This window comes from Pteropus alecto, unplaced genomic scaffold (assembly GCF_000325575.1).
Source record: "Pteropus alecto unplaced genomic scaffold, ASM32557v1 scaffold88, whole genome shotgun sequence".
Classification (NCBI taxonomy): domain Eukaryota; kingdom Metazoa; phylum Chordata; class Mammalia; order Chiroptera; family Pteropodidae; genus Pteropus; species Pteropus alecto.
This window is the reverse complement of record NW_006494611.1, coordinates 14443536-14460146: the sequence shown is the minus strand read 5'-3', so window position 1 is coordinate 14460146 and position 16611 is coordinate 14443536. Positions and strand designations below refer to the sequence as shown.

At 37.3% G+C, this 16611-nt stretch overlaps 1 long non-coding RNA gene across 1 annotated transcript; it reads left to right on the top strand.

The window, feature by feature from the left end:
* Positions 1-362: 362 nt before the first annotated feature.
* LOC112474092 lies at positions 363-4423 on the top strand. Its single transcript, XR_003044268.1, has 3 exons — positions 363-514; positions 848-930; positions 4344-4423. It is a non-coding gene; the product is annotated as an uncharacterized LOC112474092 (long non-coding RNA).
* The last annotated feature ends 12188 nt before the right edge of the window (positions 4424-16611 follow it).

Here is a 16611-nt window from a genome sequence, read left to right as displayed (position 1 = left end):
TTTTAAACATTTAAAATGACTTTTTTTTGTATTTAAATTTCAAGAAAGTAAAACCCATTACTTGCTGTTTTTTTCTGTTATTGTCCAATAAACTCACATTTACTCAGAACTCCTGGGTAGTTGGTGCTATATTTATTGCTGGGGTGTTTTTAAAAAGAAACCGAAAGAACAAAAACTATTATTAATTAACAATTTTCTCTCTTCCAGGCCTGTGTTACTCAATAAAGATAAAGGTTTAAAAATTCTAAAATCCTGACAAGAGACTTGCGTAAGGGAAGTTGAAAATGCCTAACTATTGAGTCATCGATTTAGATATTAAAAGAAACTTTGGGTTTTCAGTGGCACAGAGAGAAAGAGAAGGAATTTCAGCATGACTTGTATAAATACTCTTTCGAGTCTATGTTTTCATGATGTTAGTCAATCATATGAAGTTGCTTGAGAGTGCATTTGTTAGTTACTGGCTGGAAAAAGTGGGCCCTGGCATCCCACCCAGAAGGAATGATTTTCCCGAGAGGTTTGATTTGGGGGCTATATTTTTTTATTTTCTTATATATGTCCAAGATGTTGAGTTCTGTGTCGTTATTGTTTAAAGAACTTTTGATTTATGGCTCTATTCCAAACCTGAGGCAAGAGTGGGACTTGAGAAAGAGCACCCTTGCTGCTTGTGGAGCAGCTTTAATGAACCACTTTCAAAACAAATGAAGTCTTGCTTGAAAACTGATTAACAAAATAGACTGCCAGAGAGCTGATGTTCAATTCTCTTCAGGCTATGGAAATGAGTCTTTGGTCGACCTGGCACCCTGCCATGTCAGAGAGCCCACTGGAATCTCTACTTTGTCGTTTGCAGGAAATGGCTGGAAGTGAGTGAAAATCTGGAATCCAGGAACAGGATTTAATCATGGCATTATGAGGTCACTCTCTCTGTATCAGGTCAGCAATTGAGAGAGAAGAAGGTTGGTTTATTTATTTTGGGATGAGTGAATGGGGAAGCTCACATTGGCAAGCCTCTAAGTTCTAGTGTCTTTGGACATCATGAAGGTTTAGATTTGAGAATTTCAGTCTTTTTTTTGTTAATGGACATGCAACACTCTGAACTCCAGCAATCCTTCAGCTCCATTGAGACCTAAAATCCATTGATCCAACCACATTTTCACTATCCCTCATTCCTTTCATGTCCTCACTTCCTTCCTTACTCAGCTTAAATCTGTGATCAAATATTTTAATAACTTCATTGACTGTACTCTCAACTCCCTGTCCCTCTCTTGCTTTGATGAACTAACTTGGCTGTACTACAACCTTTGCTAAATTCGATTTTCCCCTACTCCATTCATACAGTTAAACGAAGCTGGAGAAAAACACACAATTAAACTAACTAGTCTCATTTTACAGTCCTGATCACTCATCTCTATGGACCCTTCAAGCTGCCCAGCAATCATATTGTATTTCCCTAAGCCATTCATTCATTCACTCTACTGGAAGGAGATTCTTTTATACCTTTTCTTTGCTTCTCAAACCTTCAACCCCTCACTGTCATCATGAACTTGCTCCCTATATCTGAGAAAGTGGAAACAATCAGAAGAAAACTTCCACAAGCTCCCACAACCACATCTACCTACCTACGAACATCTGGGCTCATAGACTCTGCCTTCCCTCTTGTTCTTCTGGATGAGCTCTCCACCCTCTTTACAAAGGCCAGCATCTCCACTTCCACTTCCTTGCCTACTTAGTCAAGGACAACGCTACAGCCATTCTCCTCTCTCTCCTACATCATGAATTTCCCTCTCTTTTTCCTGGTACCCTATAAGCAAACTCTCATCATTAAAACAAGAACAAAAACTCTTTTGATCCTCCTTTTCCTTCTAGCTTACCCTCCCCCCATTTCTCTCCTTCTTTTCATAGCAAAATTTCTCAAAAAAGCATTTACTTGCTGTCTTCAATTTTTGTCTTTTCATTTCTTCTCCTCTAACCCCCACTATCCACTGTAGGTACTCTTATAGCAACCACAGCAAATGCAGTGGTGGATTTTCAGTTCTTATCTTACTTGACCTACCTTCATTTAATCTTTCTTACAATCCCTCCTTAATTTCAAACGCATAAAAGAAGCTGCAAAACTGTTATTCTTGGGAACATTTGAGACCTTGCTCCTTGACATATGTTGTCGGTTTAGCCCAAATAAACTCTTATACAAATTCTCTACAGATTTGGGTGTTTCCTATATCAACACCCTTCTCAGTAAGTTGCAACTCCATCCTTCCAGTTATTGAAACAAAAAAATTTTCACACCACCCTTGACTTCTCTTTATTTAACACATCTCATTCTAATCCATTAATAAATCCTGTTTGCTCTACCTTCAAAATATATTCAAAATCTGACCACTTCTCAACATCTCTATTACTACCACCCTGGTCCAAATTACCTTCTAGCTGATCTCACTACTTCTGCTACATCTGGTATATAGCAGATATACAGGTGAGATTCAAACCCAATTATTCTTCCATTTTGAAGACTTTGATCTTTCATCTGGGCTCTGCTGTCCCTCTGCCTCTTTACCTTCAGTGGTTGCAAATATAGGCACCTCCTCTATATCTGTCCCCATTCTTTCCATTCCTCCTTAGTAATGGAATCTTAACTACATACAAATAACATTGTGACCAAAAAAAGACTGTCCTCCCCAGTCTCATGTGCAGATAAGTGTGGCCATGTGACTAAGTTCTGACCAATGAGATAACAACAGATGTTTCTGAGTGGAAATTCAAGGAAAATTTCTAAGTAATGGGAACATATAGTTCGTCCATACCATTTTTGACTCCCCATCCTTTTTTTTTTCTTGGATTGAGGACTTGGTGGCTGGAGCTCCAGCAGTGTTTTTGTATCCTGAGATGACCTTGAGGATAGAAGCCACTTGCTAAAGACAGAAAGCAGAAATATAAAAGCAGTCTGGGTGTCTGATGACTTTGTGGAGTTGCCACGCTTATCCTGGACTATCCTAGTCCATATCTGGACTCTTTTACATGAGAGAACAAAGGCCACTGTAGTCTCTTCTCTGTGACTTAAAGCTTAACATAATTCTTATTAATTATGACAATTCACCTTGTCACATATTGCTTCTGGATCTTTTTCAGAACCTAGAATCTGTGACTTAAAGCTTAACATAATTCTTATTAATTCACCTTGTCACATATTGCTTCTGGATCTTTTACAGAACCTAGAATAGTGCTAAGCACAAAACTGGTTCTCAACAAATGGCAGTGACTGGTTGCTTACGATAAAGCAAATTTCCTCAAAGTTTTGTCTGACAATTCATTCCTATCATTATCAATAATGACATGATTGAAGTTTTGGATTCGAGTTTGTCCTGACACTTCTAAGGAAACTTCTTTTGTGTTGAATTATCCATCATAATTCAATATGATTGGTCAAAATGAGTGGTTAACATGATAAACATGCCAAGCTGTATAGGACTTAAATTAATAATATAATTTGTATAAAATATAAAGTATAGCTTATAAAGTAATAAGACTGAGTCCGCAGGTGTTCCCTAAAATAAGCTCCTTTACCTTAAGACACTAAATATAGATGAAAATACTATTACCACTCTCAGTTTTTTCCTCTGAAACCATCACAAGACAAACTTCTGTAAAATACAAACTTTGGATCTTTACAACAATTTTGACATTACAAAATCTATACGAAGAAGAAAATAATGATTGTCCATTGTGTCAGAATTTTAGTGATGTGATATTTTGACTTACAGATGACTTAAAAGAATACAATTTATAGTCTTGATCTTTCCTGTTATTGAGAGGTCTTAAACCTCCAAACCACAAATCTACCTCTCAGGCTTTGAATTTGCAGGCCTAGTTAAGCAGATAAAGAGTTGAATCTTACAGGTGTGGAAAGTTGATTGGGAGATGGTTTATTCTATGATAGTTCCTCTTGAGATTCAGCCCATGGGATCTGGACATTATTCATCTCCAAGATGAATTCTGATTGATAGAAAGAACATTCCTTTAAGTGCTATCTTTTACTTGGCAGTCTCTGGGCAAGTTATTTAACCTCTCAGATTGATTTTTTTTTTTTTAATCTGTAGAACAGATACTAAAAAGAGCTATTCTATCAGACCGTTGAGATTATAAAATGAGAGAATATATGTGAAAAGGCATAGTTCATAGTAGTCACTCAATAAATATTTGTTCATTCATCTTGATAACATATTACATTTTATAAATGCCTTTGAATTTTTGAAATGCTTTCGCATACTATACAGCTATTGTCAAAATACCAAGCGCCAATTAACACTTTCTCTAAGAGCTTTTGGATGGTTGTATTTTAATTATTTTAGGATGTGACCAACTTGTGGAGTTGGGTTAGTTGGCTTCATTATCCTCCTGCAACATTTCCTTTGCACTTGTTGATTTCCATGGCTACATGATGATTACTTCCTGAGAAACAAAAGAACACATGTGTTTAGAAGTAAAAAGGAAGCATACAGATCACCTATTGAACCATAACCCCGTAAAACCTGGTATAGTTGGAAATTTTTCTTTTTATCATAGTGTGTTTGAAGTGAAGGAATTCACATTAGTCATTTGTTCAGTTTTTACTCTACAATAGGTGTCCTTGTAAGGGTACAGATTGTGTAAGGCCTTATAAACCAAATATATGAGATAAACGCTTAACAACATCAAAATTTCTGAGTAGTGACCAATCCAGAAAAGTTTTCTAGGTAATGGGAAATTTGAAGACAAAGTATGAGTGGAGGAAGAAATAACTCACCACTCTAAAATACACTGGTTCCTTTTTACTACATTAATTAATTGATTAATTATTTTAGCAAACATTTGTTGAGGACTTCTATGTATGAGGTCTTATACTAAGTTCTCTGAGAACTGTGAAGATGAATTAGGCCCAGAGGTAGTCTTCAAATAATTTATAGCTTAGTATTGAAAATAAAGTATATATGCCCCTGTCTAAATTATGTCTTACATGAAGTACAATTTAGGACCTAGGGTGGCTTTGAGGAGGGAGCTGTCTGTGTTGGATCTAGAAAAATACATAGAAATGTATTCACCAGACAGATGGAAAGGCATTCTAGACAATAGGAATAGCATCTACAAAGGCCCAGAAGTGACCAGGCTCAGAGTTAATAGATCAGAGATAGGACAGATTGCTTTGGAGAGTAGGAGCAGATTAAGAATATCTATGTTGGGGATATCAGCACTATTAGTAGGTGGGTGTTTGGTGTATGGAGACTGGGAAGAGAGCGCTATAGACTGAATATGTCCCCTCAGAGTTCATATGTTGAAACCTATTCCCCTATGTGATGGTATTTGGAAGGTGCGACCTTTGGGTGGTGATTATGTCCTTAGGGTAGAGCCCCCATGAGTGAGATTAGTGTCCTTATAAAAGAGACCCCAGAGAACTTCTTTGTCCCTTCCACCAGGTGAGGACACAGTGAGAAGATGGCTATTAATGGACCAGGAAGCAGGCTCTCGCCAGACACCGAATATGCCATTGCTTGGATCTTGGACTTCCCAGCCTCCAGGACTGCGAGAAATAAATGTTTATTGTTTAAGCTACCCAGTCTATAGAATCCTTCTATAGCAGCCTGAATGGACTAGGAGGAAAGTTAATGACTTCAGTTTCGAACATGTTGAATATTAGATGCTAGTGGGACAGATTATTCTGGTGGAGATGGTATGCAGGTTGTTAAAAATGAAGATTGGAGCTTAGGAGAAAAGTGCAATTGAAGATTTAGATTTGGGACTTGTCAATACATGAGTAGAAGATGAACTCACAAGAGTCTAGAGAAAGAAGAAAAGATAATTGAGGACAGATTCCTTGGAAACGACTACATTTAAAGGACTGACTGAGGAAAAGAAACCTGGGAAGGAGGCTGAGAAGAAGCCAGGGAGATATGATGAAACCACAAGAAAATGGCAGCTTTCCCCTTTCTCCACAGTATAGTCCTTCTTTTAATGATCGTTGGGGAATGTTAAAGCAGGGGAGAAAAAAAGAACCCACTAAAGGTGCATTTAATCAGATCTTTTTTTTGTGGTCCTTTTCTAGGATTTGCGGTTCTTTTTCTGATGTTGATTCTTCTCTTCACCTCCAAAAATAAATTCCAGGAACCTAGAGAAATGGAAGATTCTAGGATTCAGGTAAAAAGGATGGTCCTGGGTTGTGAAGCGCCAATGAGCCAGGAAGGTGGTGTCACATGTTGGTTATGAGCTCTAGAGTTAGACTGATCTGCGTTCAGAGCCTGACTCTGAGGTCTGAAGGTGGGTTCTCCCAGCAGGTGTGTGTGCCATCCTGGGTGTGGACTGCAGGTGCCTCACTCCCAGACCCCACCCACTCTCAGGTCACTTGGAATAAAGGAGAAATTTCTCCACTGACCTGTGGACTTCTCAAGGGCTCGGTAATTCTAAGTTTTTAAATATATAGTTTTCTTTTTAATGATTAATGAGTAAACTAACAAAACATAAAGGTCTGTATATAGGAAATAACTTTATAATAAGTATATGAGGATTGTAGTCTCAACATTTTTATGGGTCACTGACATTTTCAAAACTCTAACCACTGAGCATCAGAGACACATCTACATGTGTCCATTTGAAAAGGAACAGAAGAACAATACTACTCACCATAAAATTATAATGCCTTTGATTTAAAAAACTCAAAAACTTATCCTCAATGGTTCATAGTACCTTTCCTAAGGCTTCTACAGTGCTTTTTATGTCCTGGCATTGTTTTTGAAGACCTTATTTGCATTAATTAATTTAATCTCCCCAACAAATTTATGGGATAGGTCCTTATCTATTATGTAAATAAGGAAACTCCAGGCACAGAAAAGTGCCCAAGGTCAGATAGCTAATAAGTAGCAGAGGTAGGATTTGAACTTAGGGAGTCTAACTCCAGAGTCAATGCATACAACTGCTGCACTACAGAGAAGCCTACTTTGATTCTGGTACTTGACTATATAACTGGGCCCACTTTGTTAATCACCCAGCACAGAAGGAAATTTACATTGTGCATGTAAACTGAGGCTTTCTCGCCAGGGCTCTGGTTGGCACAGGTTGTGGGGTGGGTAGGTGGTGGGAGATATATTTGTGTTAAATCAGAACAAGTATGATAATTATTTATACTAATGGGAATCATAATCACACAATGATCTTATTTGACAGTTCACCTCTCCAATTCCATAGACAGGTGACTTCAGCCCCTTCTTAAAGCTAAGAGAGAGGCTTGGTGCTTACGGACAAAGGCCAAAAGTGTGTATGCTAGGGAGTCTCCAGGGAACACACTGACCCTGCCTGTCCTCTATGATCCTGCTAGAGAGTTTTCTGAGGGCCCCTTGTGTGAATAGCTTAATCTTTTAGTTGGTCTCCAGGAGCCCACACTGATTGTCCCTTATCAGAGGGCTGACTGAGAAAAATCTCAGGAGTTGGATAGAAAAGGCTCCAAACCATCAAGTAGAAACATTGCTGCTGCCTTGTTGGGAAATGAATACAAAATAATTTGGAATCACTCTAAGGATTGTATCCAACATATGCTATAGTATAGACGTTTTAAAAAATTTTCAGAACAAAATATTTTATAATATTATGCTCAGTAATGAGGACATTTTACAACTTAAATATATTTAATATCACTTATAGATGAAAATAACCAAAAACACGTAAAAATAAATCAGATTAGGCTTTGTCTTTTGATTAATGTTTTTTTTTTAACCGAACAGGAAAATACTCATTAACAAAAGTTTTGAGAACAATAAAGTAAATGGAGGTTATTAATATGAAAATATTGTCAATTGTTCCTCCCGTAGAAATCTCCCTGGACAACCCACTTCCTGAAAAATGACTCAGCAAAAGCTACCAAGAAGACTTGTTCACATTTAATACAATTGTTTATGCCGGCATTTATTTCTTATCTATAAAGGCCCCTTGTGATTGATGATTCATGTTTCTTTTCAATTATGGGCTTTGAATGCAAACTATTTCATAATGTAAACAAATGGCTTCAGTATTTAAAGCAAAACATTTCCGTTTGTTTAGTACTATTTCCTATTTTATGCCTGAAACCATATTTTTGAGGAAATTGTTTGGTTTTAAAAGAGGGAAAAGAGAATGATGGTTTAGGAAAATGTGTGCAGAGGAGGGGTGCACTTGCTATAGGCAGCCTGCCAGACATGTGTGGATGGGGCACATGTTAGCCTATCCTCTCATAGCACGGCCCAAAGAAGTTAATGCGCTGCATTCTGACTGTAAAGATTCTGGTTTTCCTGTGGGAGAAAAGGGTATCTTTGGCTTCTTGATGGTAGGCCTTGTAGCATATCTTTAATTTTTCAGTTCTACTGAAGAGATCTGAACTACATGAATAGAGGATAAATGAAATAGTTGCCAAAAATACTAGAAAAAAAGAGAGCAAGGTATGTAGTTAAATGACATTTTACATTTGCTAATATAAAAGATAAATTAAAACCTAGAGCATGAGCCAGTTTCCATAAAGTATGTGCCAAAACTTGACCACTAGGTAGCACCATAATCTAGTTCTATGACAGTAGGGCTGAGGCTCTTGATTCTATATTGATCAAGATAAAAATGTTTAAGATTTACACTTGGGAAAAGATCAACAAGGGCACTTGAAAGTTTTTCAATCAGAAGACCCTAATATAACAGAAGAGGTATGAAGGTCAAGTATTTACTTGGTAGAGCTATTTCTACTATGATAATTATGGTTATTGAAATCTCAGAGAAACAGACAATGCAGGCAGTAGGAGAGATTTTACCTTGCCTTCTCTTAATATAACCTCAGATTTGCATGAAGATAGAGAAAAGAAATAATCAGTAAGTTAAAACAATTAGTCCAGAATTTTTTTGTCAAATTGGGAAAATCTCAGTTTAAACACTACTGGTATTTGTTTCAGAAAGTCATTATTGTTTTCATCATTCCTCCTGAAGTCTTCAATTCATCCAGCAATCACTCAGCACATTGCCCACTGTGTGCCTAGCATCATGCTAGATGCTTTGAGTCTAAAGAAGCATAAAGCAGATTCCTTGCCTTCATGTAGCACATAGTTCAGGAAGGTATATAAATGTGTAATGAAAATAATAATACCAAAGGATAGAGCTCTGATGAAGAAATGTTCAAAAGAATTATGGGAGATAACAGGAAATCACTCTTCATAACAAGGTGGCATTTGAAATAGGCCATGAAAAACCAAAATCATAACAGCTGACACTTACTAATGCTCATCATGTGCTAAACACTCTCCAGAGTTCTCTCTCTACCTAATAAATGCTTACAAGTCATGTAATCTTCATAACAATCATATGAGGGAGATGATGCTATTATTATCCCCATGTTTACAGGCAAGTAAACAAGTTTGGGGAGGACATTCTAGATAAAGGAAGCAGCATGTAAAAGGATTCAGAGATGTACAAAACCATGGCATGTTCAGGGAAGAGAGGCTCAGATAACAGTAATGATATTATAATGTTCATGGAAACACTATGTTCTCTATAATTTTACAAACAGAAAAATGTGAGCAGTTACATCAGAAATTTAGAACAGATTTTTAAAAATATTTTCTTAATTACTTAAAAATTTTATTCTTCAAGGAACAGTAGAAATATTTTATTCTTCAAGGAACAGTTTATTGAGAAAACACAGATCCATTGAAAAACCAAAATGCTTTTTGTAATGAAATAGTACATCCTAAATTTTGAAGATAATAGAAAAAAAATATATACAATGGCCTTGTGGAACCACAATTTTGGATACCATAGACTTTTCTTTAAAAACTAACTTTCATATAACAAACCTCATTGCTGTGAGTCTTCTGAAAATAATAATGCCATAGTTTTAAAATTTAACAAACTATTTAGAAAGATATTATTTCTAATGTTGACATAATAATACTAATATAACTAAAACAACTTTCAACTATTTTATCTTAGCCTTTGTAAGTTAAACTGTGATATCAAAAATTAAATATTTATTGGTTCCCCATTACTTACAAAGCACTGTACTACTGTGTCAAGATTATTTATTGAACAAATATTTATTGAGCACCTAACTTATGCCAGCCATCCTGCTAGTAGCTATGGATATACTAACAGTAGCCCCAAAACAACAATGAGGGCCCACTCTCTGCTTCCCTCTCCATTTCCACGCTTGTCTCCAGTAAGCTGCCCTTGTTCACTATCCCAGCCATATCTCACTTCCCTGAACATGCCCGAGGGGCCCCTGTTCCCACAAACTGCTTTGCATATGAATTGGCTATGAGTACCCTCACTCTCCTAGAATATCAAAAGAGTACTCATTCTTCAATGCTTAGTCACAATGCCCCTCCTGCATAGATATTTTGTTCTCTTCTGAGAGTTCTTGGTATTTGAAAAATCATCTTAACTATTTTTAAGTGTACAGTTCATTAGTGTTAAGTATATTTATATTGTTGTGAAACAAATCTCTAGAACTTTTTCATCTTCCAAAATTGAAACTCTATAGCCATTAAACAATTCCCCATTCCCTTCTCCCCATCCCCTGGCAGCCACCATTCTACTTTCTGTTTCTATGAATTTGACTACTTTAGACACTTCTTATAAGTGGAATCATATAGTATTTGTCTTTTATGGCAGGCTTATTTCACTTAGTGTAATATCCTCAAGGTTCACCCATGTTGGAGTATATGACAGGATATCCTTCCTTTTAAAGGCTGAATAATATTCCACTGCATGTTTGTATCACATTTTGTTTATCCAGTTATCTTTCAGTGAGTAGTGGGTTGCCCTTCCTGGCATTTTTATTCCTTCTCCTTTTCTAGTACTCATCTTTTACCTTCGTATATTAAAATTATTAAGGTATTTATTTTTCTGCTTTCTAATTTGTATGTTTCTTTGTTATGCATTCATCCATCTATCCACCCATCCATTCAACAAATATATGTTGTGTGTGCCCTATCTGCCAGGCACAGTTCTAGACACTGAACATACATCAGTGAACAAAACAGAAAAAAATTTCCTGTCCTCATTAATCTTACATCCTAAGAGGAGAGATAATAAGCAAGGAAAATAAGTGAAGTGGACAATATATTGAAAGGTGATGAATACTAAAGGATAAGAATAAAGGAGAGGGAGTGGAGTAGGGATAGGGAAAGCTCAATCAGGTTTAAAATGTTGGATTTTCTTTCCAGCGAGGGTATCACCGAGATGATGACTTTTGATTAAAGTCTTGAAGAAAGCGAAGGACTGAGCCAAGTGGATATCAGAGCAAGAGCGTTTTAGAAAGAGGGGTGAGCAAGAGGTGGAGCATGCTTGGCCTACTTAAAAAAAGAAAACATGTTTTATGACTCTGTTAGCACTTTCGGCTATGGCTCAATAGACTCCCAAATCCTAGTCAGGTAGCACAAACAAGCCTTGCGAGGTTTTTTTTTTTTTTTTCCCCTCAGTTCCAGTTTAATAGAAACTACAAAAGATCAAAAGTAATGCCCCACTACTATACACATCTGTTGGCCTGCCCCATAGCAAAGTTCAGGCTATTTCCCTAATAAGAAGAAAGGCTCGCCTCCCCAACCCCTGCAACAAGGGCTGGGAAGGAACAAGAACCACTGGCTTAGGGCCACTTAAACATCTCCTGTCGGTGGTCAGGCTTGATCATAGGAAGTAGTCAAGCAGTTTGAGCTGCAGCTGGGAGGAGAGGTTGAGGGTGGAGACTGAGAACATTCCAGTCACACACACCATTCACTTTTATGGCTGTCTTGGAATATGGCTGTTTAAAAATTTTCCATTTCCTCCTTTTCTTTTCCTTATTTGGTGAATTTGTTGTCAGCACTATGGGGTAGGAGAGGTTGTTTTTCTTAAATGTTACTTTGAGGAGGAGATTGTCTCCTGTTCATATAATCTGTGTGGACTTCCGGCAGGAAATGGCACTCAAGGAAAGTTTTGAATAAAAGGAAGATGCTGGTTAGCCAGTGGAAACAGGAAGTTGTTGCCTGTGTCTTACACAGCTTAGAAGAAAGTAAGAGGCAGAGAGAAAATTCACTTAACAGAAGTGAGAGGAGCAAAAGAGAGAAGTGTAGGAGTAGAGGAAGGGTGGGGAGAACTAAAGATCAGAGGAGGCAACCAGGCCAACATCTTGGAAGACCTTGAATCTCCTGGGGGGCTGGCTGTACAGGAAAAGGATGATGGGGCTGTGTAGTAGGAACAGGGTCATGCAGTAACAATAAGTCAAAGCTATTATGGTTTGTTTATTTACTACTTTGTAGTATGGTATTACACTATTCTAAAAATACTCTATCTAAATTAATACAAATTTCTCATTATGTATATTAAAAGCATATGTCTATATTACATATTCCGCTTGAATAAACAGAGAGAAAGAGCAAATGTGGCGAAATGTTAACAATTGGTGAATCAGAGGAAGAGTATATGGCTATTCATTATATTCATCTTGCATGGCTTCTGTCAGTTTGGAAACTTAAAAAATAAAAATTTGGGTAATGTGGGAGAAGACTCCATTTTTTTAACTATGTGATATTTAAGGCTGGATGGGTCATCACTCTTTTATGTTCATGGTTATGTGGCATTACCTATGAATTTGTTCTCTACGATATAGTATAATAATGACAAAGCTCTCTTATGGGCAGAGGTATTTGTCATCTTGTATTTGCGTACTGTCAGATTCTGATAAATTCAATCTTGAATTGTCAGATTTTTACCTAACTTGGACCAACATTTTCTCACAAGTCAAAGGTAGCTCTTAGCTTCTAGCTTTTGCTATCATTCACTCATTCATTCAATAAGCATTTCTTGAGCACGTACTGTATACAGAGCAATGAGTTAAGTGTTATGAGGAATACCAACGTGAATCAAGTAGATATTCTGCTCTAAAACAATCTGATAATTTGATAAAAATTAAAAACCTTGCACATAAATGACTTTATGACTTTAACACAAGATAGAAAAGCACTGTTTTGTGTCGTCTTAAAGGAGGGCATCACCCCTTCCTCTTGGGGGAACTGGAGTCAGGTATACTCCTGTTGCATTTCTTCCTTCCTTCCGTGGAGGGACACTCTAGAGCTAAGAAATTGAGCCTCTTAGTGGGGCTGAAGTGAAGGATGCTGCATTGGTTTGCTATTGCTGCATACCGCATCATTTAGTGGCTGAAAACAACAATTGCTTATTGTCGTTCCTGTGTCTGCGGGTCATGTGGGGCAAGGCTAATCTAGCCTGGGCTTGGGTGGGCAGCTCTGCTTTAGGCGGCTGCAGCTGGATGGGAATAGGTGCTTTTCCCTGTGGTTTTGTGGATCAGTGGGGATGACTTTGCTTCATGTATCTCTCATCCTTTTTGGACCAGCAAGGTAGCAAGGGCATGTTTTTCTCAGGTAATGGCAGAGGTGCAAGAGGGCAAGAAGAAATGTCTGAGGCCTTTCTAGGCTTGGAGATCACATGCTGTCACTTCAGCTTATATATCATTGGACAGTAGAAGTCACATGGCTAAGCCCAAAGTCATGGAGCACAGAGGCACACTGTGCCTGCAGTGAGGCACTGGCAAGGGTATGGATCCAGGGAGAAGTGAAAAGTGGATGCAATTTATGACATGTGCCTTGTATGCCATATAGGAATACTACATTTTTAGGAGGAAGAACTCTTTTTTTAGAGCAATATTATAAAATTTCATGAAAGCTTAAAAAATAGATACATATGGAAGAATATCCCTATCCATCCCTTTAAATACTTATTCTCTAGTACTGGGCAGGAAAGCATGAGGTTAAACTTAGAGCTGTGGAAGATCTAGTGCAAACGGTAATGGGAAATACACATTCATTTAATATTTTAGTTCTACTTGGGACTGGCTGTAGGCCACATTTTCCCTTGATATTTTGGGCCTCTGCTTCCTGTATTCTTTCTTTCTCTCAGTGGCAACCAGTCCCCTTTAATATTCTGAGATCTTCATGCTTTCTCACTCCCCATCAAAACCCAGTTTGCAGAAGAGATCTGGCAAACTCATCCACAGTGAGGCCTAAGTAACTAAAATCTAACTGCTTCCAAGAGAATTTGTATTTAAATAGGGGACAAAAGGAGGGAAAGGCTCTGTAATGGAGGAACTTCACACGGCAGTGGGTAGGATGGAGAAGTGAAGGAGATGAGGAACCAAGAAACTAGCCCAGCGACCCCAAAATTATATCCTATAGGATGTTACATTCTTTTTCGGACAAGCTACATGCTTGGGTTTGTGTGCAAGGGTATAGTTGCAGGAATAACTAGGAACATAGCTCTAATTAGGTATTTAGCATAAATAATATTAAAATATGTGCTCTAACAAATCAATTATATTTAATAACTTTTTATAGTGTAATGGTTCTAATTCTTACCAAGTTCATAGTTACTATCTTTGAGAAACAACTAAATAAATATAGCAGGCATTAAGCAGGAACTTTCTGAACTGTGTCAAGGTTAATAATAAGTAAAATGTTATAAGTAGAGACAGGACAGCAACAGCTGTGCAACATTCTTGGAAGCAAGGATTTTGATAGCATGAAGTCAGACAGCGAGCTCAGTTTTTGCAGCTACTCTAGGTGAACAGAGAACCCTTATAATAATTATAAGGAAAATTACATGTCTTATATAAATTACAACTGTTTTGAACTCAAAGTCCGATGTCTGCAGCTGGAAAATCAGGGGCATGTGGAGCAATGTTCGAAGAAGACCCAGATCAAACCTATGAGAATGTCCTGGCTGAGATTCAGTCTTTTGAGCTGCCCATTGAAGCTACTCTAAGGTACGGCTCCTTTGTATTTTATTGTTTCTTCTTTAATGGTGATAAGGTAGCCTTATTTACTTCTTTTTATACTTTTCTCTATAACAGAATAAAAAATAGTTTTGAGAAATAGTTTCAATGCTATATACATCTAATCTCAAAGTTTTATTATCCTAAGAGAAATTACGATAAGTAATAAGTAAATAATCCACTTTTTTTTTTGACATTATATTTATTTCTGGATTCATCACCCCGAAGTGAAAAAATAGAAATGACTTTCAAGTAATCAAAAATGGCCTAATGCCATCTCCAAATAGATATTCCATCTCATGTATATGAAGTTTCAATTGTTTTCTCTAAAATATTGCTTAGTAAAAAACATGGAGAACAATTAGACATTTCAATGAAACCAATTTAGATTTGGTTAGATATGAGTTGTAAAAAAAAAGAGTTGTTGCTCTTCAAGTATCTGGTGACCTCTCATATATATTTTTTTATTTCCACATAAGACTTAAAAATAGCTTCTTTGGTAATATGGGGATTAACATACACAGTTCCAGAACAGAATTAAAATGAAAGACAATGTTTCTATGTGTTAAAAAGGGCAGCTTTTAACATTTAACTCTTTCTGACTGTCTGTATCTGACACCTATCAGTGTGGGAACGGGATGGCAATCACTGAATGAGATAGTGACAGTCAATAAATATTTGTTGACTAATATTTGCAGATTAAGAGAAAAGACTTTTTTTTTTTGGTGTCGTCTCCTCATTCTCAGTAAGGTCCCAGGGCCAAGTGCTCTGAAATTCACTGCAGTTTAAATCTGAATAAATTTCTCCCAAGTATTTAAATTTGACTTTTCATTAAATATGTTTTGAATCTCTTCAAAAATAGAAATGACTTTCAAGTGTTGCAGGCATGGGAAGCTATTGATATTTGGTCGATTCTCAGATTATCCATATCAGTTGCAAAATACTTACAACTTCATTGTAACTGTTCCTGACACCTTCATTTTATCTGGGCATCATATGAAGAAGGGCAAGTAATTTTTACCTTAGTCAATAGGTAGAAGAGACCAGAGCTATTTATTAATGAGAGACTCAATAATTTTTTTCACATGGAATGTGCTTTATACTGTACCAGCAAACTTGTGCATTGGCCTGGTGGCTGGGTCAGAAGTCTAAAGGGAAACGAGAGAAGGAGCAACAAGTGAAGGGGGACTGGATGTGTTCGTTACTGTGGCCTCTGCTGTCATGGCTGCTTCAGAGCCCTCTGCCTCAACCCCTGACTCTTCCCATCTCTCCCCTGGTGTCACGACCCTGGCCAACAACCACAAACTTCATCTACCCTTGGAACTATCAGCTAGTCTTCCTCTGGCATTAGACCCGCTTTGGTTCTTAGATCTCTTCTACCTTTTGTTCTTAGAGAAAAGATCTTCAATGTTGTACCTGGTCTTCCTGAAGAGAAAATGATTAGTTTGTATCTGGTAGTCACAGCACTCTCCCAGCATCACCCTCAAAAGTAAAGTCTGCACAAATATTTTCCACAGGTGCTGTCCTGTCACCACCACCAGTGGACCTGGAATGCCCACTGTTAGCTTTGTGTTTGGGTTATTAAATGAGGGGCGAGAGCATTCTTTTCCAAGGGCTACTGTTAAAATACCCCAATGTTATTTTGGAGGATAGACATAGAGTTCCTAACAAGCCTTTATTTGGGACAATATTAGCCAAAATTAGTTTTCCTCTAATGGTGCTAAAATCACTGATTAGATGAAAATTTTTAGGCTGGCATTTTATGCCTTTCTACACATACCTATGCATTTATCAATATTCCAATGTCAACTCTCTGTTCC